At 41.3% G+C, this 25,772-nt stretch overlaps 1 protein-coding gene across 1 annotated transcript in view; it reads right to left on the reverse strand.

Annotated features, from left to right (window-relative positions):
- LOC108709955 (microtubule-associated tumor suppressor candidate 2) overlaps positions 1-22,495 on the reverse strand; it is a 288,085-nt gene extending 265,590 nt beyond the window's left edge. Inside the window, exon 1 of the mRNA XM_041584508.1 lies at positions 22,200-22,495. The gene's annotated coding sequence lies outside the window, so the exon portion shown is untranslated. The remainder of the gene's footprint in view (positions 1-22,199) is intronic.
- Positions 22,496-25,772: the final 3,277 nt, after the last annotated feature.

Consider the following 25,772-nt stretch of genomic DNA (forward strand, 5'->3'; position numbering starts at 1 on the left):
GAGTCCATTACATTGAAGATGCACTGTCAGTTATGTTCCTTGCATCTTGCGTTTTGTTGCTGAGAGTACCTCAATTATCAAAATACAACTGTACGAATTAACCATACACAGATGGAAATCCCTGGAGCTGTAGGAGTGATCAGTGGAGCTAATTCTCAGGTGTAGCCTGACTTTAACAGCTAATAATGACAGCAACCATCTATCGCAATTATACATAGCGCATCTTATTTCCATGTGCTAATAAGCAGTGCAGTGTAGTATGGATGTGAGGAGCCAATGTGCTAAGCAGCTTATCTATTGTATTGCTAATAAGCAATTACCAAGATTTTATTAGACCATGGGATACTCAGTGGGTACAATAGACAGAATCATTTTTTTTTTTTGCAAGGTTAAAACATAATAAAATGTTATATGATTTTATACCTTTCAAAGTTCTTTATAAGCTTATAAAGACAAATTAGCTAAAATCTTATGGAAACGAAATCTGGGGAAACACTGAATAACCAGATTTCTTACAAAAGGCCACATTGGGCAATGCCAGTCACCTGTATTCTCCCAACCACAACTCAACACAGCTAACTGGGAGCATGTTGGTATCACAATGTTACCCCTAGGAGATAGTTGGTCGTGCCTAGAATTACAAACAAAAGGAAAAAAGAAAATAAACCCCAATATAAGCAGCTGCATCAAGAGTAGCACTGGGGAGATGGTCTATTCAGCCAGTGAAATGGATTACATTTTTGGCCAATAAGATTTTAGGATGTTCGTCTGGGCCAATAAGCTTACTATACGTTACATGGGACTTTAAGAAGTCTATGCCTTTCGGTTTGATTGATTGATTGTATTCGGACGAATCTTTTGCGAAGGATTCAGGGGTTCGGCCAAATCCAAAATAGCCTATGGAGCCTAGCCTATGAATGGGCAGTATGGATCCTGATAAGTGATGAGCCAAGTTTTTCACCAAGTTTTGGAGGGAAAAGGATGCCCATACAATGGAATGGATGCCAAAATTTGTCACGCAACAAAAAATTTTTCGGTGGAGTGAAACGGGTCAGATTCACCCATCAATAATCGTGAAGTCATTTTCGCCTGAGTCATTTTGGTGAGACAAGCAGGGGCAGTGGTTGGACGATGTGACACTATTTTTGGCATGAAAAAATCGTGCTTTAAAAAGGGGACTATATTCAGCCCACTCTGTGTCCACTCACATTCGGATTTCCCATGAAGAAGCCCTTCTTGTCGAAATGCGCATTGGGCATTGACATCTGAGACCTATGGACTGAAGCATACCTTCATTATTACCCCACTGGCGATGAGAATTATTTGGGGTGATATTCAGCCTGATCAGTTCTCATACATTTTGTTCGGTGATGGTTGACTGGTTCATGTGACTACTGTATTCCCGTTTTTGACGCCGGCGTCCGTTTTTCGAAAAAAAAAATTTGACGCCGGCGAATTTTTTCCGCGAATTTTCGCGGGAGTTTTGCGAATTTATTCGCTGGCGGCGAATCGCGCAAATTTGCCGCGAATTCGCGCCTGGCGAATAAATTCACCCATCACTATCCAGAATGTGTTTCCTTTGAATATGTGGATGTTTTTAAAAAATTGTCTATTTAAAGGGGTTTTTCACATTCCAAACACTTTTTTCAATTCAGTTGTTCCCCAGAAATAAAGACTTTTTTCAATTACTTTCCATTATTTATTTTTTTATGATTTTTCCAAAATCTAAGTTTAAAGTTGAATGTTCCTGTCTCTGGTGTTTGAGTCTGGCAGCTCGGTAATTCAGGCGCAGACTCTGAACTGTTACAATTTTGCAATATTTAGTGGATCCATTTCTCAGCAGCATCTCTGGAGTATTAGCAACTATTGTATCAATTCTAAGAGCTGCCTGTAATGAAACCCAGAGATTCTGCTCAGCAGGGACAAAGATAAGAAATGTATCAACTAAATGTATCAGTTTAGAACAGTTTACAGGGTCGGCGACCCCTCCTCCTGGAGCTGCTTCAGAAGGTGAAAAATGACACTTTACACTTCAATATTAGAATAACGGTCAATCATGTAATTCATAAGTAATTTATTGCCCCTAGGAAGCTCCCACCTACTTTTATTGGCAAATACCTTTTGAATCTTTGAGTGCGTCTTTATATTTTGGGTGGCCTTTTCTAGTTTTTAGGATGTGCCTAGAAGCAGACTTGACTTTTAGAATTTGTCGGGATCACTGGTTGAGTTCTGAGAGCAGAACTATCCTCCTGGAGTTCGTACATTCTCCCGATGTTGTGTGGGTTTCCTCCCAGGATTCAGTTTCACTGCCACACTCCAAAACCACTGAGAAAGGTAAATTAGCTACTGATGAAGCCCTATAGGATAACAACAATGTGTAATATTATAAGACAATGTTTTTATTAGTGCTAACAGAATTGTGCAACTATTTCCCTAACAAACCAAAGAGACCTCCATGCCACATATGCACCTGGGATGAATTAAGAACTAAACAGATCCTAAGCAAAGTTTAGCCAAGCTGCTTTGGGAATGAGTTGCACATTTATGGCAGAGTCTCTGCAATGTTTGAACACCTGACATAGCCATAGAACATCTCTCCTCTGCAAACACGGTAATTGTTCGGCACAACGTAGAGCTCCACACATCAGTTAAAGGGAACAAAAGAAGATATATGTAGGGACCCCTACTGGGTAATCTGCCCTGCAGCTTTAAGGCCCCCACCTTTTTTCTTAGAGTGATCTGCCAGGAGAGAATGACACTCCCCTGCTACACTGCTATATAGTGTGTGTAGGGAGTGGCCACTTCCTCTTTGGCCTGTGGATGGTGATCCAGCTGGGTGTGCTCAGGGGAGCCTGGGCACAGCTAGGCCCAGAAAGGCCCATGTGCTTTGGAGAAGAAGTCGGGGACCAGGTAACCCCGTGAATGAGGAATAGTTACACTAGGGCAGACTTGTTATAGTCTCTCTAGGAGAGAAAGGCAGAGAGGTGAGAGAGAAAGAGCAGCTGAAGCTCCAACAAGGATTTGCAGTAAGGGAGTAGCTTCCCAGAGGCTCTGTGTGTTGCCTCCAGTCAGGGACCTCAGTGAAGAGGGACTGTAGGGTAGAAGCTGCTTTCCTGACAACTTCCAGGAGGGAATGTGTGTGAATACTGCAAATGCCTAATGGAGACCTTTCCTCTGTGAGAAATGCCTAATGCCTGCAGCTCTGTGTGAGAAATGTGCTATTGCCTCAGCTCCTGCGTGAGTACTAAACCTGTGGTCACTTGCCTCGTGCATAGTTAAATAAACCGTTTTCTGTTTTACTGCAAGAACCTCCTGGCGCCCATCTTTTGTTGTATGCACAGTAGTCTGGGGGGATGTAGTTGCACTACACCATAGAGGGAACACTTCCACATGGCGAAGGCCCTGACCCTGTTGTGTGAAGTCGCGTGTAACCCATGCTTCTACTGCTAGCTGGACAGTTTAACTATTTGTGTGCTATGCAGCCAAAATAGGTGTTACATATATTTATGTTTATTTAGTGTATAAGTCTCACACCTGGCTCTTTTGTTCTAGTTTATAAAGGTATGGGGGAAAGCAGTACTCTGTATCATTCTTCTAAACAACCGCATGTAAACACAAGCATCACATGTGTCAATACACTTTGTATAAATGTTATTTGTCTATACCAGGAATATTTATACTGTATGGGATCCCTCATCCAGGAAAATCTTTATCCAGAAAGTCAGAATTTGAGATCCAATATCCAATATTCAAATTCTAGATTCTTGTTTTGTGTTAACCAGAAGGTTGGATTTTTCTGTCGGACTATTTCTACTTCGGTTACCTTCCCCCTGCAAGTGGAAGTTTTGGAACCGCTGAAAAATGAACGCGGGCAGGAAGCCCTCAAACTGATCCTGGTTTGTAAAGTCGTCTCATTTGCAGCCTACCAGCGAGTGAACCCCCACAATAAATACAATTAGGATTGTGTTCAGCCAACTGATTTTACAATAGTGGGTGGCACGGTATAATTTTACAAGTATGTCTAAATGTGTTTATCCAGCGTGTTTCTATTGTTAATACGTGTCGTGGCATCAGCAGGCTCGCACAAGTGCCATGTGGAATACGAATTAGCTCTTAATTGCTGTTCTTTCTAGAGGACAGATTTTGTGCAATTTTCTAGCCCATATACTTTCATTGTATTTGGTTTGTAACCAATTATGAGCTGCTTTTTATGCCCAAGGTAAACTAAGACTCAGTCTACTTTATATCCAAGACTAAGCCCAAGTTGTACTGCAAGCGAACGGACTTTGCATATAAAGCACCTCCAGTAACCTTTAATAGTAGAATCTTGCAGGTTAGAGATAATGTTCCAGGTACCACAGAAGATTATTAGAATTTAACTATGATATGGTGGCATTTACATTCCATGTTATGAACACATAGGGGCACATTTACTTCGATCGAGTGAAGGAAAAGAAGAGAATATACTTCGAATTCGAATGTTTTTTTTGGCTACTTCGACCATCGAATTGGCTACTTCGACCTTCGACTACGACTTCGACTCAAACTAAAAATTGTTCGCCTATTCGACCATTCGATAGTCGAAGTACTGTCTCTTTAAAAAAACTTCGACCAAGTACTTCGCCACCTAAAACCTACCGAAACATCAATGTTAGCCTATGGAGAAGGTCCCTATAAGCTTCCTAACAATTTTCTGATCGAAGGAAAATCGTTCGATCAATGGATTAAAATCCTTTGAATCGTTTGATCGATCGATCGTAGGAAATGCGGTAAATCCTTCGACTTCGATATTCGAAGTCAAAGGATTTTACTTAGACGGTCGAAAATCGAGGGTTAATTAACCCTCAATATTCGACCCTTTGTAAATGTGCCCCATTATGTATATTGACAAGAGGAAGAAGTTTTGTTACTGCATGTGGTTGTGTCTTGTGCTTGCTGGGGACTTTTCCAAAGATATACAATAATATTTTCATTGTAAAAGTTTCCTGTTTGCTATCATTAAGGAATAGATCAGATTCAGACAGCAAGAAATAAGAAAAAATGTAGAATATATTTGTCATTCATATGTTTAATATTATTTTTAAATAATCTAATTGTACTCATTGCTTCTGCGCACTGTGTTGTGCTTTCTAAAAGAAGTTAAGAATTTGTGACCAATTTATATATTCTTGAGCCCTTCCATTCTCTATTGATAACTTGTTTGTACTGAGTCTGGTAGATCCCATGGGCACCAATCCTATAGATAAGCCAAACCTTACAGAATACAGAAATAACAGCTTTACCTACTGCTCACAGGTATTCCAACAAGTCGCCTTTCACAACTCCAATCTGTTCTAAATGCTGCTGCTGGAGTCATTCATCTATCTCACTGGCTCCCAATCTCCGCTAGAATCAAATTCAAACTATTCACACTCACATTCAAGACCCTTAACAATGAAGCCCCTCCCTATATTTAATCTTTGATCTCAAAATTAGTGATGGGCGAATTTGCACTGTTTTGCTTCGCTGAAAAATTTGCGAATTTCCCACGAAATGGTGAAAAATTCGCAAACTGGTGCCGGCCTCTCGTTTTTTTTTACGCCAGCGAATTTTCGCAGCCATTTCACAAATTTATTCGCCGGTGGCGAATCGCGCAAATTCACCGCGAATTTGCGTCAGACGAATAAATTCTCCCATCACTACTCAAAATACACTTCTTCATGCAACCTTTACTATGTTTCTGACTGTCACCTCTCTTCTCCTCTCATCACTTCAGCCCATTCTTGTCTACAAGACTTTCAGACCTCTTCTTTTCTCTGGGTCTCCTTCTCACACACTCCCTAAAAACCCACCTGTTTAAGGAAGCTTATTCAATGTACTTAATCAGTCATAACTGTATCGTAAATCACAAATTTGTTTCTGAAATCCTTATTTTTTGAAGCACTATACAAATTATTTATGTATATAATCTGAAATCCTTATGTCTCCATTGTACCCAAACCTTTAGTTTGTAAATACTTGCGAGTAGGCCCCTCTATTCCTATTGTAGTCTGTTAACCTTTGTTTGTTATTCACCATTTGTTCCCTGTTCCAGCACTGCGTAACTTGGTGCTATACTGTATAAATAACTAGATAAAAGATGATTAGTGATGCGCAAATTTTTTCTGCAGCCATGGATTTGTGGCGAAATTCTGCATTTAGCCATCAGCAATTTTTTTTGCGAAACTGCACCAAAAAAAGTTGACCATTGACTTTAGTGCATTTGGACAAAAAAGTTGCCTTAAGAAAAAAAAGTCAATTCACTTTAATGCATTTGGAGCGAAAAATTATTGCGCAGAATTTTTTTTTTTATGTCCGTGTTTCGAAAATTTTTCTGCAGTTAGAGAATTTTTCAGTGAAGGGAAACCGGACTAATTCACTCATCACTAAAGATTATGATTTACCTTTAAGTAAACATTTAGCATGTTATAAAATTGCCATTTCTCAGCAACTTTTAAATTGGACGTCATTATTTTTTATAGTTCTTTTTTAATTAATTGCCTTTTCTCTGACCCCATCTAAAAAAAAACAAATGATCTGTAAGGCAACTAGTGTATTATTATTGCTACTTTTTATTAGTCATCGTTTTATTCAGGCCTCTCCTATTCATATTCCAGACTCTTATTCAAATCAATGCATGGTTGCTAGGGTAATTTGGACCCTAGTATCCACAGGGGCACTCCACCAATGAGGCGAGTTGATCTACTCGCCTTAGGTGGCATCGCCCCCCTGGTTGCCAGGGGCGGCAAAAATGCCGCTCCTGGTAACTAAGAGCCGAATTTCCGGTCTTCAACCGGAAATTCGGCTCTTCTAGTGCAGAGAGTGCAATTGCGCTCTCTGCACTAGCATCGTGCATCGCCCGACCCCCTCCTGCGCAGAAAATGTGAGCGCCGTGAGGAGGGGTCAGGGCGGCAACGGAAGGCGCGGATCGGTGCTGAGAATCCAGATTGCTGAAATTGCAAACTGGAGAGCTGCTGAATAAAAAGCTAAATAACTAAAAAAACACAAATAATATAAATGAAGACCAATTGCAAATTGTCTAACAATATCACTCTCTACATCATACTAAAAGTTAACTCAAAGGTGAACAAGCACTGTGAGCAGGCATATTCTGTGTTTGCACTATTAACTCTGTATTCTGTTAGATGAAGGTTGGTTTGTGCAGTATAGAGAGCTTTGCAAAGGGAGATGCTTCCTCTGCTGCTGATTCAAATACAGTTGTATGTAGGTGTACATAGGTTTAGCTGGGCCATCCATTTATCACTGACACTCAGCAAAAAGGCACAGCATATTTCTGTTAAAAGGTAACTTAAAAAAATCTTCAACATATCATATTTTTTAGTATATTTATGTCACTTCTAATACATATCAGAAAAGAGCTTTGGAGTATTGGTATGAAGAATGCGCTGTCCATGGTACTGACCGATTTTGCTGGATCTATTCCCAAGGACACAGACAGACACTAAGGAAAGGGCAGATGTGTTTACAGTGCTAGATACCACTATGGGGTATATTTATTATGCTATGTAAAAACAAAATTCGCTGACAAAATGGTTTAAAAAGCTGTGTAAATGTACATATGGCGAAGGTGAATGTCATTTTACACCATGCGAACGCAAGATTTTACATTGCTTCTGGCGGAAGTCACATAAGAAAAAAACGAGTAAAGATTTTACGCCTTTTTACACATCAATGCATGGCGATGTGTGGTGTATTATCCTGACGTTTTATACACAGCATAATAAATATGCCCCTATGACTAGTGTCAGAAGGGGATTCATATATATGCAAATGTGGTGCCAATGTTTTCCCTGTACACCAGCATTGGCACTGATGTGTTGCTGAACCCATGCTATGCTGGCATACTAGAGCTGGGGGCCAACTGTAGCACTTTACAGAAAATATTTAAAGGGTAACTCCACACAAACATAACTTAAGCTTTTTGAAAAGTATACATAATTTCAAGAAAATTTGCAATATACATCAATTAAAAAATATGCAGACATTTCATGATTTTTAATGGTTTGGAAAAGTTCTCTAAGCCTAGCCCCCTGCTCACCTGCTGATCTGTCTGACTGCTTTGCTGAGCTGGCTGACTACTGTTACTTTGTATCAACAGCCATCTGTCCTCAGCCTGCATCCTCCAAACCCCACAATTCCCTGCACACGTGATTTCAATAAGGAACAGAACATCACAGTGCAATGCATTGTGGGTATGTAGTTCCTGTATGCTGTCTGTAAGCTGTGGAGAAGTTGTTACAATTTGTAACATCATGTTTTAGTCCTCCTTCCCTGCCAGGATTTCAAATGATATAGAAAGAGAATAACGGTTAAACTGCTGGACTTCAGCATAGAAAATTACATTTGTTCATCCTTTTTGAAGACATGGGTAACTGTGATGGGTATATTAGGGGTTTCTGTGTTATGTGGGCCTCTTTATCAAATTTTGGTTTGGAAGCTGGAGTTCCCCTTTAATCATTCAAGTTTTATCATAAATGCCCCTAGCCCAGGGAATATACACCTTCACAGACACTCACACACAGGAAACCATTGAAACCCCATAGTTTCAATGCTAACCACAGTTCTGTTGCATTATCCTATTTGCAGTGGTGTTGGAGCAACTCCAAGAAGTCGTGATTTTTATAAAATGCCAAAGTAGGACCCACAATCCTGGAATCAGGTTCGGTAACCTGAACTTAAAAAATGTAGAACATTTAATGGAAAATCATTTGGACCAACTGGTTATTTTATTTCAGTGAATTCTATTCTGGGTACAAAAAGTACAGGTATGGGACTTGTTATCCAGACTGCCCAGGACAAGTGGTTTTCTGGATAAGGGGTCTTACTTAATTCAAGGGGTCTCCATACTTTAAGTTTATTTAAAAACCATTTAAAGGACAAGAAAATGCTAAATCCATTAATGTGTCTATGTATAGGCTCACCTGAATAGTGTTTTATAGTGCTGCTGCTTTGCTAAAATGCTAAGTCCTTCAATAAATCATTTGCCTTAGTTTTCAGAAAAGTGATTAGTATAAGCAAAAAAAAAACCTCAAGTTTTACCAAGACCTAACGCATGTGCAGTTGGTAGTTTTCAGAAGAGGCGCATGCGCAGTTCATAATAATCGTGTGTGCGCTTTCTCTGATCACTTGCATTCACTTGTTATGCACACCTTCTTTAAGACGAGAACCAACTGCAACAGCTTATACCCTTATATCGTTATTTGTCTTAATTATACACTATATGAAGTCACCAAAACTTTGCAGGACCGAGGTACAACAGTCGGTTACAGGATATTATAGTTCCATTGTATGATAACCTCAGGCATAGCAAATGTGCATGGGGAGCACTCTCATGTTTAGTAAAGTCACCTTTAACAACAGAAGATAATAGTTCAGATTTTATTGGCCTTCACTGATTGAGTTGTACAACGTAACCCACTCGCAAAGACTGATTGGAGGACATTTGGAATAAGAAATTCATGCCTCTGGTTAAGGAATTCATGATTTATTTTTACACAAAGATGGGTAATAAAACAAGATGTCAAATAATTAAAGTACATTCTGGAATTCTACTTGTCCATTACAACATAACAGCAATGATGAAACGTGGAGTCTCCAGGCTGTGCTACTTGCTTGGTTTTATCTTTGATTCAATGTTTTCCAATTTGCATTGAATGTGCCTGTTTTCAGAACAAATGGTTCCCGGTAAAGCTCTATCTATATGCATATTCCTTTACTGGAACTATTGTTGTTTATGTGCTATATGAGCGACAATGTCTGCAATCCATTCTCCACTGCAAAAAATCTGCTTAAAGGAGAAGGAAAGCTACGGAGGCATTTTATTGCCAATAGATTAGCTGCAATAGTGCAAGCTAGAATGCTATATTTATTCTGTAGAATGTTTTACCATACCTGAGTAAAAAGCTCTAGAAACTCTCTGTTTGTTTAGAATATGAGCTGCAGTATTAATGTGGTGTGACATCACTTCCTGCCTGAGTCTCTCCCTGCTCTGGGCTCAGATTACAGTAGAGAAGGGAGGGGAGGGGGGAGAGGAACAAACTGAGCATGCTCTTGCCCAGGGCAATGAGGTTTAAGCTGAAAACAGGAAGTCTGATACAGAAGCCCATGTGTACACAATAGAAGGAAAGAAATGTGCTGTTTCTTTTGACAGGGGACTCAGAGCAGCATTACTTTGGGGGTTTACTGGTGTATTTATATAGACCTTTCTGATAAGGCTTACTTAGTTTTAACCTTTCCTTCTCCTTTAAAGGGCATGTAAAGGCAAAAAAATAAAACCCAATTTTTACTTTCTTTTAGGAAAAAGAAACCTATCTCCAAAATATTTTAATTAAAAAATGTGTACTGTTTTTATAAGAAACCTGACTGTTTGCAGTGAAATTCTCCCTTCATTTACTGCTGTGGATAGGAATTGTCAGACGGTCCCTCACTGCTCTGCAGGGAAACAATCATACTTATGAACAGCAGGGGGAGACTCCATCTTAGTTCCCAGCCATGCAGAACTCAAGCAACTTTGTTGGTTTCCCTGTAGAGCAGTCGGAGACTGTGTAAAGATTTGTATTAGATTTTATTTTTGTCTTTACATCCCATTTACTGTTTCCAACTCCAGCTGCAGGGACAAACATCATGGAGCCAGATTTAAACAGATAAACTGGGATTCTATTTGGAGGATTATTTTGCTGCAGCCACTGGCTCTGGAGAGTTGGAAAAAGTTTGTATTAAACAATACAAAAACTATAAAATCCACATTAGATTACATGACAACACAGGACCCAGTGCAGTCTGTATATTCTGATTATTAATCAGTCTTGCTGTATTGGCTTCTGGCAGATATTATTTGACTTGTGCTGTTTTGATCAATTATGATGATCCCTAAGCAGCCCAGACCACACTGAGCATGTGCACAGTCTTGCAAAGATGTATAACAAAGTTACAAGATGGTGACCCCCCTGTGGCCAACTTTGAAAGCATAAATCATTTGTTTGATTAGGCTTGTGGTGCAGTAAGTTCATGTTTATGTTTAGTATACAAAATACAGCATTTCTAGCGTTATTCTATTTTAGACTTTATTTCCCCTTTAAAGGTGAACCACCCCAGCTACAGTAGGTGCCACAGGCTATTATTAGGCATGATTGTGATGAAAGTTATGCGAATTCAATCTGATCTGAAGGCTCATTTTTTAAACTAAATGCAAAAAGTATGTTCCTTTGCAAGTTATGGCAAAAACCAATGCAAATTGTAATTGCAAAGATGGTCAGGGAGAGCCACTGCTTGGTTTATTAATGGCAGCCACATAGCACAAGTTCATTTTTAGATCAATTTCCTCTTTAGTCATGGTACCGTGGTGTAGGTAACATTGTTCTGCATTCTAGAAAAGTATCTGTGTAAGCCTTTAGTTTTTCTCAGTTTAACGTGAGCATGTTGCAGTTTCTTGAACTTGACGCTCTTTCAGCTACCAATGGAACAGAGGGTTGCGTTTGGAACAGAAAAAAACACATTTCAATGAGTAAAAAATAATTCTTTGTTACTACTCTGAATAAAGAGATTAATCCCCAGTTTATGCAAATTAGGTTAGGTTAGTTAGGCATTTAGCCAAATCTTTCACAAAGGATTCGTCTGAATCATGAAATAGTGGATTTGGTGCATCCACACTTCTAATTAGTGGGGCATTCTTGTGTGTTGTTTCCTTGGATTTTCTAGGGTTTCTTATCTTGATACCTGATCATTCTTTTACAGGGTCAGAATCCCACTGAGATAGAATCTCTGACCTCTGCACTCTCAATGCTCTGCTATATAGACAGCCCTAAAACATGAAAGAACTGCAAGACGATAAAAGGAGACACCCCATCTTTATGGTTGCCATCTTGCTGGTAAATTTGTACTTCCTTGTTATTCTGCCCCCCGCCCCCATGCCCTAATCACTGCTCCCATGTCAGCCTCTATCCCTCCGGACCCTCAGCCAACTCTATCCACCAGGTGCTTACCTGATCTGCCCCATAACCATCAGCCTAACAGCGCCGATTCGTACTTTAGGGCCGCTCCTGCAATGCCGCTCCTGCAATGCCGCCCCCCCTCGCCGACTTACCTGTCGGGAGGGGAGGCAGGAACAATAATGCGGAGAGCGCAATTGCGCTCTCTCGCATTCGTAAAGCCGAATTTCCGGTTTAAAAACCGGAAATTCGGCTCTTAAAGGTGCAGGAGCGGCTTTTTGCCGCCCCTGGAAACCGCTCCGGCGTTGCCGCCTGAGGCGAGCGTCTCAGCTCGCCTTATTGGCGGCGCGCCCCTGCAGCCTAACAATTATTTTAGACAGCTGGCAACACTACCCACCCAATTTTCTGGTTTGGTGTGAGGTAGTGATGAGTGAATTTATTCGCCAGCCATGGATTTGAAAATTTGAAAAACAAACATAAGAAAAATTGCCCATTGACTTTAATGGTAAGATCACACCTGGAGATTCGGGGAGATTTAGTAGCCCATAGACTAATCGCTTCTAGTTTGGGGCGTCTAATCTCCCCAAAACTGCTTCCCCCTGTCTTCTGCCTGCTAGAATTAAAAAACGCCTACGGCATGGCACTTGCGGCGCTTTGTTGCGCCGCAAGTGCCCAAAGTTTCCTCGTGAGGCAATTAAGGGCGACTTCAGAAAACTAAATGCTCCGTGTGCCTGCGCCCAGGCATTTTTCATTTTAGCCGGCGGAAGGCAGGGAAAGGCAGATCGGGGAGATTAGTCACCGCGATGAAGAGGAGATTTGTCGCCTGGCAACTTATCTCCCCGATTCTGCCCGTGTGGCCAGACCCTAATGCATTAGGACAAAAAAGTCGCCATAAGAAAAAACGCCCATTTACTAATGTATTAGGACAAAAAAAGTTGCAATAAAAAAAAACGCCCATTGCTGTAACAAAATGGCCATTGACTTTAATGCATTTGGAGCAAGGAAAATTGTCGCATGCATAAAAATTAACGCGCATGAAAACGCCTATTGACTTTAATGCATTTTGTGAAAATTTGCCACAGGGACAGATTTTCTCATCACTAGTGTGGGGGGCTGTTACTTAAAAATGAAGGGGGTTTAGATCTACTTTAACCTTTCATTACATTTTCAGTCTCGTCTTCCACTACAAAAATACATTATGCATTGCTTTCAGGCACAAATACAAATTTTATTTCGGCAATTGTGCCCCTTTAATCTTGCCTGTGTGTAACTAGTGTACGCTTGGCCTGTTCTCCACGACGAGATAAGATCAGGCCACAAAACTAACTGAACACAAGCTGTTCTCTTTAACCACAGGGAATAACAGGAAATAAATCTCATATTATACACTGCATTATATGGATACGACGCGAGCCCGGCCTCTGGTGCTGGAGATTATTTTAGAGATAGGCTCTTGTTATTGTTGCTGGCATAGACAAGAATGATTAAGCTCAGCAGTAAAATCAACCTTCATTAGTAACAGATGCTCCATGTTCCAGCGTTCAAGAACCCAGACCAGTTAGTCATTTCTGTCGCTCTTGCATTACGAGCTGAGAAAAGTTGTTATCCTAATGTTACCTCTCTATTAAGTCTGTATAGTAATATTAGGGCTGACCAGTCTGTTTATTGTCTCAATGAGGCCTGTGTTTACCCAGGACATGCAGTCTGGCAGACCTTTTAAAATAAGCAGTTTTGCAGTCCACATATCTAATTTGTCACTCTCACTCTTTTAAAGTGCAAGTAACACCATGTAAAAATCTATTTTTATCATGTAGAAGTTCCGTTTTGGAGAGCAGAGCTGAGCTATCCTCCCCCTACCTGTCTCCTACACACAAGTAAGGGAGTGTCAGGAGGCACAGCCCACAGCAATTTTTTTTTTTTTGGTGCCATTCCTATATTGGAAGGCAGGGGGCCCATGAGGGTCGGGGCCCACCGGGTTTTTTCCCGGTGTCCCGCCAGGCTAGTCCGACACTGATTTTTACATAGGTACTAGGGATGCACCGAATCCACTATTTTGGATTCAGCCGAACCCGCGATTCCTTCGCGAAAGACTCCTAATGGATGGGAAGGGGAAAACCTTTTTTACTTCCTTGTTTTGTGACAAAAAGTCACTTGATTTTCCTCCATTTGCATATGCAAATTAGGATTCGGTTCGGCCAAGTAGAAGGATTCGGCTGAATCCTGCTGATAAAGGATGAATCCTGGTTGAATCCCGAACCGAATCCTGGATTCAGTGCATCCCTAATAGGTACATAATTTGCTGAGTATAGCTGGCCATACATGCAATGATTAAATCATACAAAAACGAAGGTTTATCTGATTTTCGGATCATGTGTGGAGTGTCCTGACATTTTTCTTACCATGGCAATCGTTTAGTCGTTTAGTCGATCGGACATGTTAGAAGATTTCTGATGGCTACCGATCTGACAGTCACTATTTTTTGTCGGACACAACTTTCGTATGATTGCTGTCTGTCAGTTAATGAACAGAACATCATCTGATTTGTTCTTTTTACTACTTTTTACTACTACTACTTTACTACTACTGAATGGTCAGTGGCAGGTCGGAAGATTGCATTGGACAATCGTTCGTCGGATATAGGATAAAATCTGCACATCTATGGCCAACTTAAGACTAAAGGTGGCAACACTTTGGATGCAACTGTTTGGAGAGTGGATCTCAGCCAGGTTTGGCCACATATGTGCTTGGCCCAATTGGATTCACCTGATTGTTTGCCCAGGGGTCAACAATTGGATCATACACTGAGGCCTACAGAAACCTCATAATGTGACAACGCTCTCCTTATTCAATGTATTTTTCAAACCTGCCTAATTAATATCTGAATAATTTTCAGCCACAAATCTGTCAGACAGGCCTGTCAGTGGCCCCATGCATGAAAACATACAATAGCAACCAGTCAGTAATTAGCTATGATCAGTCTAGTCTGTGTAGAATTATGAGAGCAAATATCAACACACTGCTTCTAACACATGACAATAGACTCAGTAGTAACCCGCTTATTTATTGGCACAACGGGACTTATATCTTATTTTATTCAGTATACATTTTTTTAACTTGTAAGGGGGCCCTGGTGCCAAAATTTTAAAAAAAAATATTTTCTGTGGCCCCAATTTTTTTTAACTTAAAGAGGGCCCTGGTGCCAAGGTTTTTTAAAAAAATATTCTTGGGGCCCCAATTTTTTTAACTTGTAAGGGGGCCCTGGCGCCAAAGTTTTTTTAAAAAATATTCTTGGGGCCCCAATTTTTTTAACTTGTAAGGGGGCCCTGGTGCCAAAGTTTTTTTAAAAAATATTCTTGGGGCCCCAATTTTTTTAACTTGTAAGGGGGGCCTGGCGCCAAAGTTTTTAAAAAAAATATTTTCTGCGGCCCCAATTTTTTTTTTTAACTTGTAAGGGGGCCCTGGCGCCAAGGTTTTTTAAAAAAATATTATCTGGGGCCCCACATTTTTTTAACTTGTTAGGTGGGCCCTAGCACCAATGTTTTTGTAAAAAAAACTTTTATGGGGGACCTGGCACCAATGTTTTTTTTATAACCTATAGGGGTGCCCTGGTCACCAATTTTTTTTTAACTTGTAGGGGGCCCTCACCACCAATTTTTTTAAAAAATACTTTTATGGAGGGCCCTGGCCCCACAGTTTTTTTTTACTTATAAGGGGGCCCTGACCATCAATAGCTTTTTATAACTTGTGTGGGGGGGGGGGGCGGGCAGCCATATGCCATATAGGTTGCTTTTTGCTCCCTAAATCAATATGTTATGGGATTACCAGACATTTATTCCTATAGGATACTTTCCCCATAAAATTCACCCCAGGTACATTTATTTTGGCACTTGCTTGATTATCTTTTAGTAAGTTATAGAATGGCTAAATCTAAGCAACCTTTCAAATGGCCTTCATTTGTTAATTTTTATAGTTTTTCATTTTTATAGTTTTTATTCATTTCTTCTTCTGACTCTTTCCAGTTTTCAAATGGGGGTAGCTGACCCCATCTAAAAGCTTACATCTAGAAATGTATTGTTATTACTACTTTGTATTACTCTTCTTTCTATTCCGGCCTTCTCCTATTCATATTCAAGTGTCTTAATAAAATCAATGCATGGTTGCTAGGGTAATTTGGACCTGAAAATTGCAAACTGGAGAGCTGCTGAATAAAAAGCTAAATAATCCAAAACCCACAAATAATAAGAAATGAAAACCAATTGCAAATTGTCTCAGAATATCTGTCTCTACACGTTTAGGGATGTCGCGGACTGTTCGCCGGCGAACTTGTTCGCGCGAACATGTTCGCGCGAACATCGGGTTTCGCGCAACGTTCGCCATTTTGGGTTCGCCTTACCTGGCGCTTTTTTTTGCCCTCTCACCCCAGACCAGCAGATACATGGCAGCCAATCAGGAAGCTCTCCCTCCTGGACCACCCCCACACCCCCTGGACCACTCCCCTTCCATATATAAACTGAAGCCCTGCAGCGTTTTTTCATTCTGCCTGTGTGTGCTTGGAAGAGCTAGTGTAGGGAGAGAGCTGTTAGTGATTTCACTGATTTGAGGGACAGTTGATAGTAAGTTTGCTAGCTAGTAATCTACTTGATACTGCTCTGTATTGGAGGGACAGAACTCTGCAGGGATTTGAGGGACATTTTAGGTTAGGTAGCTTTGCTGGCTAGTAATCTACCTTCTACTGCAGTGCTCTGTATGTAGCTGCCTGCTGTGGGCACTGATCTCTTCTGATCTCATCTGCTGACTGCTGTAATAACCCAATAGTCCTTGTAAGGACTGCTTTTATTTTCTTTTTTGTTTTTTTACTTTGCTAGTTGCTACTATAAGAGCCCAGTGCTATTAGTCTAGCAGTGTTGGGGAGTGGGACTGGTGTGCTACTGTGCTGCTCCTAGTAGTTCAGCAGCACCAACCCGAGAATTTTTTTTTTTTTAATATACATATAATTTTTTTTTATTTTACTTATCTTACTGTTCTTTAACGTGTACAGTGCTGTTTGCTGTTCTTCATTGTAGTGCACCAATAGTAGTGCACTTGCAGGCATTATTTGCCCAGTGTGTTCTTCAAACAACGGCCATCTAGCTGTGTGAGCTTTTTCACATTCTGTCTAAATATCAATAATAATACCGTCTCCAGAAACACCACCTGAGTGACGTTTTTCAAGCAGCAATAATATATTCCGTATCCACTGCTGTAGTAGTGTATACGTTGACCTTGCAGGCATTGTTTCAATTTGTTTGCCCAGTGTGTTCTTTATTTTCAAACAACAGCCATCTAGCTGTGTGAGCTTGTTCACATTCTGTCTAAATATCAATAATAATACCGTCTCCAGAAACACCACCTGAGTGACGTAGTGTGATTTCTGCCCTTTACAGCACAAAACGCAGCGCTGTGTCAACAATGGATTTTTTAGAAACATATTTGCCCTTGATCCCCCTCTGGCATGCCACTGTCCAGGTCGTTGCACCCTTTAAACAACTTTAAAATCATTTTTCTGGCCAGAAATGTCTTTTCTAGCTTTTAAAATTCGCCTTCCCATTGAAGTCTATGGGGTTCGCGACATTCGCGAACCGTTCGCATTTTTGACGCAAGTTCGCGAATATGTTCGCGAACTTTTTTTCCGACGTTCGCTACATCCCTATACACGTTTAACAGAGATAAAAATACAGTGGTGAACTGTAATAAAAGATACAAAATTTGCCCAGATGCAGTAACCTAGAGCAACCAAATAAGATTTGTTTCTATATAAATGTGCTTATAATAATATGCTTTCTATAAAAGGGCTGAGAATATCTTGTAACACCAGGATTCCTTCAGTCTACAGCACGCTAAAGCTTTAGTTGTGATGAATGTGTTTTTTAAAGTCAGATTTTTGAGATTTAGCTTTTATGTATTTTGTAACACAGAACATAAATGTACAGTTAAGGTTCCCTGCAACGATTTCTAATTAAATTGTCCAAGCAAAACTGTTCTGATAGATTACACAGAGGATAACACGTTTTATTATCAGCCAGGTATCGCCTCTACAATTTTATCTCCACGTGGCTGCACTGAACTCCATGTCCTACAGGATTTATACACTTTTATTACTCAGTTGATGACCAGCGCACACTGTCTGGGTTAACTTGTATTGTGTGAAACAGGCAGGTATTCAGGGGAGAGTTAATAATGGGTAGCAGCAATAACAGTGGCTAATTTCATCTCTGGAAAGTGGCTGTGGGAGGTTTAGTAAGGAGAGATGGTGCCTAAAGTAGCAGTTGGATAATAGTCTCTGGGAAGGGAGTGTGACTGTGGGATAGCAGGTATAGTAGGGAGAGATGGTGCCTATAGTAGCAGTGTGATAATAGTCTCTGGGAAGGGAGTGTGACTGTGGGATAGCAGGTATAGTAGGGAGAGATGGTGTCTATAGTAACAGTGGGATAATAGTCTCTGTGAAGGGAGTGTGACTGTGGGATAGCAGGTATAGTAGGGAGAGATGGTGCCTATAGTAACAGAGGGGTAATAGTCTCTGGGAAGGGAGTGTGACTGTGGGATAGCAGGTATAGTAGGGAGAGATGGTGTCTATAGTAACAGTGGGATAATAGTCTCTGGGAAGGGAGTGTGACTGTGGGATATCAGGTATAGTAGGGAGAGATGGTGTCTATAGTAACAGTGGGATAATAGTCTCTGGGAAGGGAGTGTGACTGTGGGATAGCAGGTATAGTAGGGAGAGATGGTGTCTATAGTAACAGTGGGATAATAGTCTCTGTGAAGGGAGTGTGACTGTGGGATAGCAGGTATAGTAGGGAGAGATGGTGCCTATAGTAACAGAGGGGTAATAGTCTCTGGGAAGGGAGTGTGACTGTGGGATATCAGGTATAGTAGGGAGAGATGGTGCCTATAGTAACAGTGGGATAATAGTCTCTGGGAAGGGAGTGTGACTGTGGGATAGCAGGTATAGTAGGGAGAGATGGTGTCTATAGTAACAGTGGATAATAGTCTCTGGGAAGGGAGTGTGACTGTGGGATAGCAGGTATAGTAGGGAGAGATGGTGCCTATAGTAACAGTGGGATAATAGTCTCTGGGAAGGGACTGTGGCTGTGGGATAGCAGGTATAGTAGAGAGAGATGGTGCCTATAGTAACAGTGGATAATAGTCTCTGGGAAGGGAGTGTGACTGTGGGATAGCAGGTATAGTAGGGAGAGATGGTGCCTATAGTAAACAGTGGGATAATAGTCTCTGGGAAGGAAGTGTGACTGTGGGATAGCAGGTATAGTAGGGAGAGATGGTGCCTATAGTAACAGTGGGATAATAGTCTCTGGGAAGGGAGTGTGACTGTGGGATAGCAGGTATAGTAGGGAGAGATGGGGCCTATAGTAACAGTGGGATAATAGTCTCTGGGAAGGGAGTGTGACTGTGGGATAGCAGGTATAGTAGGGAGAGATGGTGCCTATAGTAACAGTGGGATAATAGTCTCTGGGAAGGGAGTGTGACTGTGGGATAACAGGTATAGTAGGGAGAGATGGTGCCTATAGTAACAGTGGATAATAGTCTCTGGGAAGGGACTGTGACTGTGGGCAGAGCCTGGCCAACCCAGCCAGGCGCCCTAGGCAACCCGGCAGGCCACGGCGCCGGCTCTGTGCACGCTTGACTGCGCATGCGTGAAATTTTGTGCCAGTGTGCATGTGCGAAGTTTCGCTCCACCGCGCATGCGCAAATTTTGCTCCGCGGCGCATGCCGCAGAATAGCATTTATGCGCAAGCCATCAGTGGCAGTCGGGTAGAGACGGGACCGGACACGGGGTAGGCGACAGAGCAGGTACGTGCCTGGCGCCCCCTCAGCTTTGCGCCCTAGGCACGTGTCTACTCTGCCTACCCCTAGTTCCGGCCCTGACTGTGGGATAGCAGGTATAGTAGGGAGAGATGGTGCCTATAGTAACAGTGGGATAAAAGTCTCTGGGAAGAGAGTGTGACTGTGGGATAGCAGGTATAGTAGGGAGAGATGGTGTCTATAGTAACAGTGGATAATAGTCTCTGGGGGAGTGTGACTGTGGGATAGCAGGTATAGTAGGGAGAGATCGTGCCTATAGTAACAGTGGATAATAGTCTCTGGGAAGGGAGTGTGGCTGTGGGATAGCAGGTATAGTAGGGAGAGATGGTGCCTATAGTAACAGTGGATAATAGTCTCTGGGAAGGGAGTGTGACTGTGGGATAGCAGGTATAGTAGGGAGAGATGGTGTCTATAGTAACAGTGGATAATAGTCTCTGGGGGAGTGTGACTGTGGGATAGCAGGTATAGTAGGGAGAGATGGTGTCTATAGTAACAGTGGATAATAGTCTCTGGGAAGGGACTGTGACTGTGGGATAGCAGGTATAGTAGGGAGAGATGGTGCCTATAGTAACAGTGGGATAATATTGTCTGGGAAGGGAGTGTGACTGTGGGATAGCAGGTATAGTAGGAAGAGATGGTGTCTATAGTAACAGTGGATAATAGTCTCTGGGAAGGGAGTGTGACTGTGGGATAGCAGGTATAGTAGGAAGAGATGGTGCCTATAGTAACAGTGGATAATAGTCTCTGGGAAGGGACTGTGACTGTGGGATAGCAGGTATAGTAGGGAGAGATGGTGTCTATAGTAACAGTGGATAATAGTCTCTGGGGGAGTGTGACTGTGGGATAGCAGGTATAGAAGCAATAAGGATAATAATAGCTTCCAATAGGGAACATGGCCATAGCAGTTGAACAGAGCAAGTAAGATATACTTTGCTGAAAGCATCACTGTAATGCTACTGACTGTCTTGGAAACATATTCCCACATGACAACAGCTATTCCTCTGACACAGGTTGCAGTGCAAGTAACTTGTTTCTGAGTATTCCCCAATCTCTTCTGTACGCAAACACCTTTTATTTCACATAACCAGACTCCGGGCCACTGTTATCGAAGAGTCTATTTATCACAGAACTCAGCAAATGCTGATAGCAGTTAAATGTACCAGCAGATTTGTCAATCCCATTGAGTAACTTCCCACATAAAACTATGGATTTGTCTCGTCTTTCACACTTCTGCCTCTGCTCAGTGCTTACTTCTTATTGGTTCCAGTGCAAAATAAATAAATAAAGCTCAATCTCCCCTTTTAAAAAAAATGAGATTTCTTTTTCATAAGGCATATATTTAGGTACCATGGGAATTACACGAATTTTGCATTATAGATTCTAATGATGGGAATGTACATTATGTGTTTATTTATATACAGGTATGGGACCTGTTATCCAGAAGGCTCGGGACTTGGGGCTTTCCAGATAATGTATTTTTCTGTAATTTGCCTTAAGTTTACTAGAAAATCATGTAAACATTAAATAAACCAAAATGGGCTGATTCTGCTTCCAATAAGGATGAATTATATCTTAGTTGGGATCAAGAACAAGCTACTGTTTTATTATTACAGAGACAAAGAAAATAATATTTTAAAATTTGGACTATTTGGATAAAATGGTGTCTATGGGAGGCGACCTTTCCGTAATTCGGAGCTTTCTGGATAAAAGGCTTCCGGATAATGGATCTCATACCTGTACTTCTATAAGTCACCACATTTCAGAAAAGTAAATTGTAAGGGCATTGTGCTTGGTGGGTGTAGTGGAACACTACTATCTGCTATAGCCGTTTAGCTTCCGTCCCACCGGTGTATTGTCATTAGAGCGCTGTGTATACATTGGAGGTGGCAATGGTAACTCATTTAGTAAGCGCTGGAGGAGCACATATCCTCATGCACAGGTAAGGTACAGACAGGGAGCTCAGAGATTGTTTTCTATAATGTTGTGCCTTATAGATGCTCTAAGATCAATATCAATAAATGATGCTGCTCAGCACTGAGTATAAAGCCTGATGTACTTAGTCTGCTGGAAGAGTAGAATAACCAGTAAATGTTTAGATGGTGGGTGCTACAGTAGGTGAAGAGGTCAGTATAAAAGTAAAAGGGATGTTGTGCAAGGCTGAAGCTGCTACATGCTCCCAGTCTGGATACACAGCAGCCCCTGTACAGAGGACCAGTAAATGTTTAGATGGTGGGTGCTACAGTAGGTGCAAGTGGTCAGAATAAAAGTAAAAGGGATGTTGTGCAAGGCTGAAGCTGCTACACGCTCCCAGTCTGTTTACACAGCAGCAGTCCCTGTACAGAGGAATTGACAGCCCTTCCCTAATGAAGTCCTTACCTGTTCTTGTGCTGCTCCCACGCATCGTGACCAGCCAGTGGGTAAATACTCAGGTGTGGGAATTTCTACCTTTCCGGGAGGCGACCCCTTCCATTCACAGACAAAGAGCCCACGCCGGAGGGTTCCAGGGAGCTGCTGCTGCTGCTGTTCTTCCTCTATTTCCCCTCCTGGTCCCTCAGTGTCACGGAGTTCGCTCCCAACCACATCCACGATCTGCAGATCTCTCTGACCAGCGACCCAAAGGCTGCAAAGAGGCAACTGCTGCTGCGACGTATCCAACCTTGTTTATCCCGAGCTCATCCACTGGCTGTATCAGCTCTCTCTGTTTATATTGTGATCGTGAGCCGCGGCGCCCTCTCCTGGCCAAACTGGGAACTGCGCTTGAGTAAATCAACCAGAAAGAAACGGATGGGAGAATGGAGTCAGGAAGAATTATTCCTTGTAGCTCTGGACTCCCAGTTCCCTTGCAGACTAGTTTAGATATTATCGAAACTGAAACTTATAATTGTATGTCCCTGGCAGGGGTGACAGTGGCCAGTGAATGAGTGTCAGGTAGTGGCAGTAAGTGACTTTATTAAGAGCTGCACTGGGAGGAATAAACCAGCATAATGGGGTCAGCTGAGGACGAGGAGGGCCTAGATATACTACACCTGTCTTAACCACTAAAATTAAGATTTACATTTAGATTGAATTTATATTGAAAGGTGTGTTCCATGCTCTCTCTTTATAAATAGATAGATGATAGATAGATAGATAGATAGATAGATAGATTAGATAGATAGATAGATAGATAGATAGATAGATAGATAGATAGATAGATGATAGATAGATAGATAGATAGATGATAGATAGATAGATAGATAGATAGATAGATAGATAGATAGATAGATAGATAGATAGATAGATAGATAGATGATACATAGATGATAGAGATAGATAGATAGATAGATAGATAGATAGATAGATAGATAGATAGATAGATAGATGATACATAGATGATAGAGATAGATAGATAGATAGATAGATAGATGATACATAGATGATAGAGATAGATAGATAGATAGAGAGAGAGAGAGAGAGAGAGAGAGAGACAGAGAGAGACAGAGAGAGACAGAGAGAGAGAGAGAGAGAGAGATACTGTAGATAGATAGATAGATAGATAGATAGATAGATAGATAGACAATAGATAGATAGATAGATAGATAGATAGATAGATAGATAGACAATAGATAGATAGATAGATAGATGGATAGATAGACAGATAGATAGATAGATAGACAGATAGATGATAGAAAGATAGATAGGGAAAAGTTGGCAAAGTTGCGCTAGCGTTACTGCGGCAAGCAAAGTGAAGTTGCGCTTGCGTTGGCTAATTTGCATATGGCGGGATGTTAATATTCAATGGACGTACATGTTGCAGCAAATACATTACACTACACAATAAAATAAAATAGAGTTGTTATGTTGCCCTTCACATGAGCCCAGTGTATAGTTTATGAGCCATATGTTAGGAAATGTAGGGGGGAAGGCGGGTACCACAAAAAATATTTACGGGCTTTTGCAGCCTATCACCCTGAAAAAAGGAAAAGACGGCAGCATTTTTTGGGACTTCGAAAAGTTTTCAACTATCTTTTAGGAACTCCTATCTACTCTATTGCACCTGGTCTGAGGTGGCGAAGGCAAGTCTGGCGCAAGAGGTAACGTTCAGTGAAATCCGCATCTTAGTGAATTTGCGTAGTTCTGTCCATTTGCCAGAGCGTAAATTCGCCTGCCGTTAGGGAGCGAAGTACCGCTAGAGTCTATCTCCTTCGCTAGCGAAGTTACGCCAGCGACTGTTCGCTGAAGTAACGAAATTACGTCACACTGGCACATTTTCGCCAGCGTTAGTCACTTCGCCCTTTAGTAAATCTGCCCCAATGGGTATCCATTTAATTGTCGCCGGCGTTGGTACTGTCGCCGGCATCCAAAATTTTCGCTGCAAGTTCGTACATTTATTCGCCAGCAGCAAAACACACAAATGTACTGTGAATTTGCGCCTGCCGAATAAATTCACCCATCACTAATCCTTATATTTGAGAGCAGGGGGTACATTAACCATTGTACTTTCACAACATCCCCTGTGGGAGTGAAGAAACCAATTAATAACATCTTACCTGTGTTTGTTTATCCCACACTCGATATTAAACGAAGCCTATTCTGTATCACTTCTTTGCTATGTAAATGGCTCCCTAGAGTCTCACATGATTCCTTCCAAGAAACAAAGCAGCTCATTTCTATAAAAGATATCGGCGCCTCTGAAGCCAGAGCCAATGTCTTTACCCGCGCTGCCTGTGAATATATTATGTTCAAAAGTATAGGAGACGTTCTTTCATTAAAGGCCAATTAAACCAAATGTGGAGAATTTGTATAACATCACCTTTAAACGCAACAATAAACTCAGTCTGCCGATGTAAAATAAGAGACAAGCCGAAACAGTCAAGAGAAATGATTCAGCCAGTTGGAGGCAGAGGCATTTAAAGGGACAATACACCTGTTTCAAAACAGTTTTTTTTTAAACAAGTATTTTTATTGGAAATGTTCAATCAAACCAGGGAATACACACACACACATATGCACACTGTTCTTGTAAAGGGTATCATGTGCTGATTGTGTGTACATTTATTTTACTACACCAATATTGATATTAAATTATATTAAATTAAATGTTTTTTAATTAAAAATGATTTCTCAGTTTAGCGCCCGGTGCATTTATTATATGTATGTTCTTTACATGTGGGTACCTCCATGACAGGTATATTACAGTATGTGCAAGCTTTCTGGACAGGCACTGAACCATTCAAATCTAGACAAGCAGCATGAGACAGCTCTGACAATTGACTTAACCCTGTAAACACCAAAAAAACCTGAAGGGTAAATACAAAAGGGACCTGGTGCCTGCGTTTAGCACATTTGGTTCTGTTGACAGCAAGTTGATATCGGTGTCTAGCTATGGGACTGTTAGGGCAGAAGCACACAATCAGATTCGGGGAGATTAGTCCCCAGCATAAATCACCCGCGGAATGGCACTCGGATCCCTTTGGGCGACTTCGGAAAGCGAAGCGCTCCGAGTGCCATCCCACCAGCGATTGACATTCTAGCTGGCAGGAGGTAGTTTGGAGAGATTAGTTTCCCCAAAGAAGAGGAGATTGGTCACCGGGCGACCATTCTCCCCGAATCTGAGAGTGTGCCCTTAGGGTTCTTAAACACAGGCGTTTATTCGTGCGTTCCCAATCCAGTGGTTTTTTTTGTGTGTATTCCACCAAACCGGAACGCATGATTTAATGGAGCTAATTTCTCCCATTGTTTTCAGTATCCATGGCTCTGTGCTGAACTTCTGAATGCGGGTGAGATTCACAGGTGGAACCCATTTAAAAGTACTGGCATGCATTATAATGGTCATATGTAAGAGCCCTTAAAGGAACAGTTCAGTGTAAAAATAAAATAGGTAAATAAGTTGTGCCAAATAAAAAATGTTTTTTAATATAACTAGTTAGCCAAAATGTAATCAATGTATAAAGGCTGGAGTGACCAGAA

Source organism: Xenopus laevis, chromosome 2S, assembly GCF_017654675.1.
Source record: "Xenopus laevis strain J_2021 chromosome 2S, Xenopus_laevis_v10.1, whole genome shotgun sequence".
Classification (NCBI taxonomy): domain Eukaryota; kingdom Metazoa; phylum Chordata; class Amphibia; order Anura; family Pipidae; genus Xenopus; species Xenopus laevis.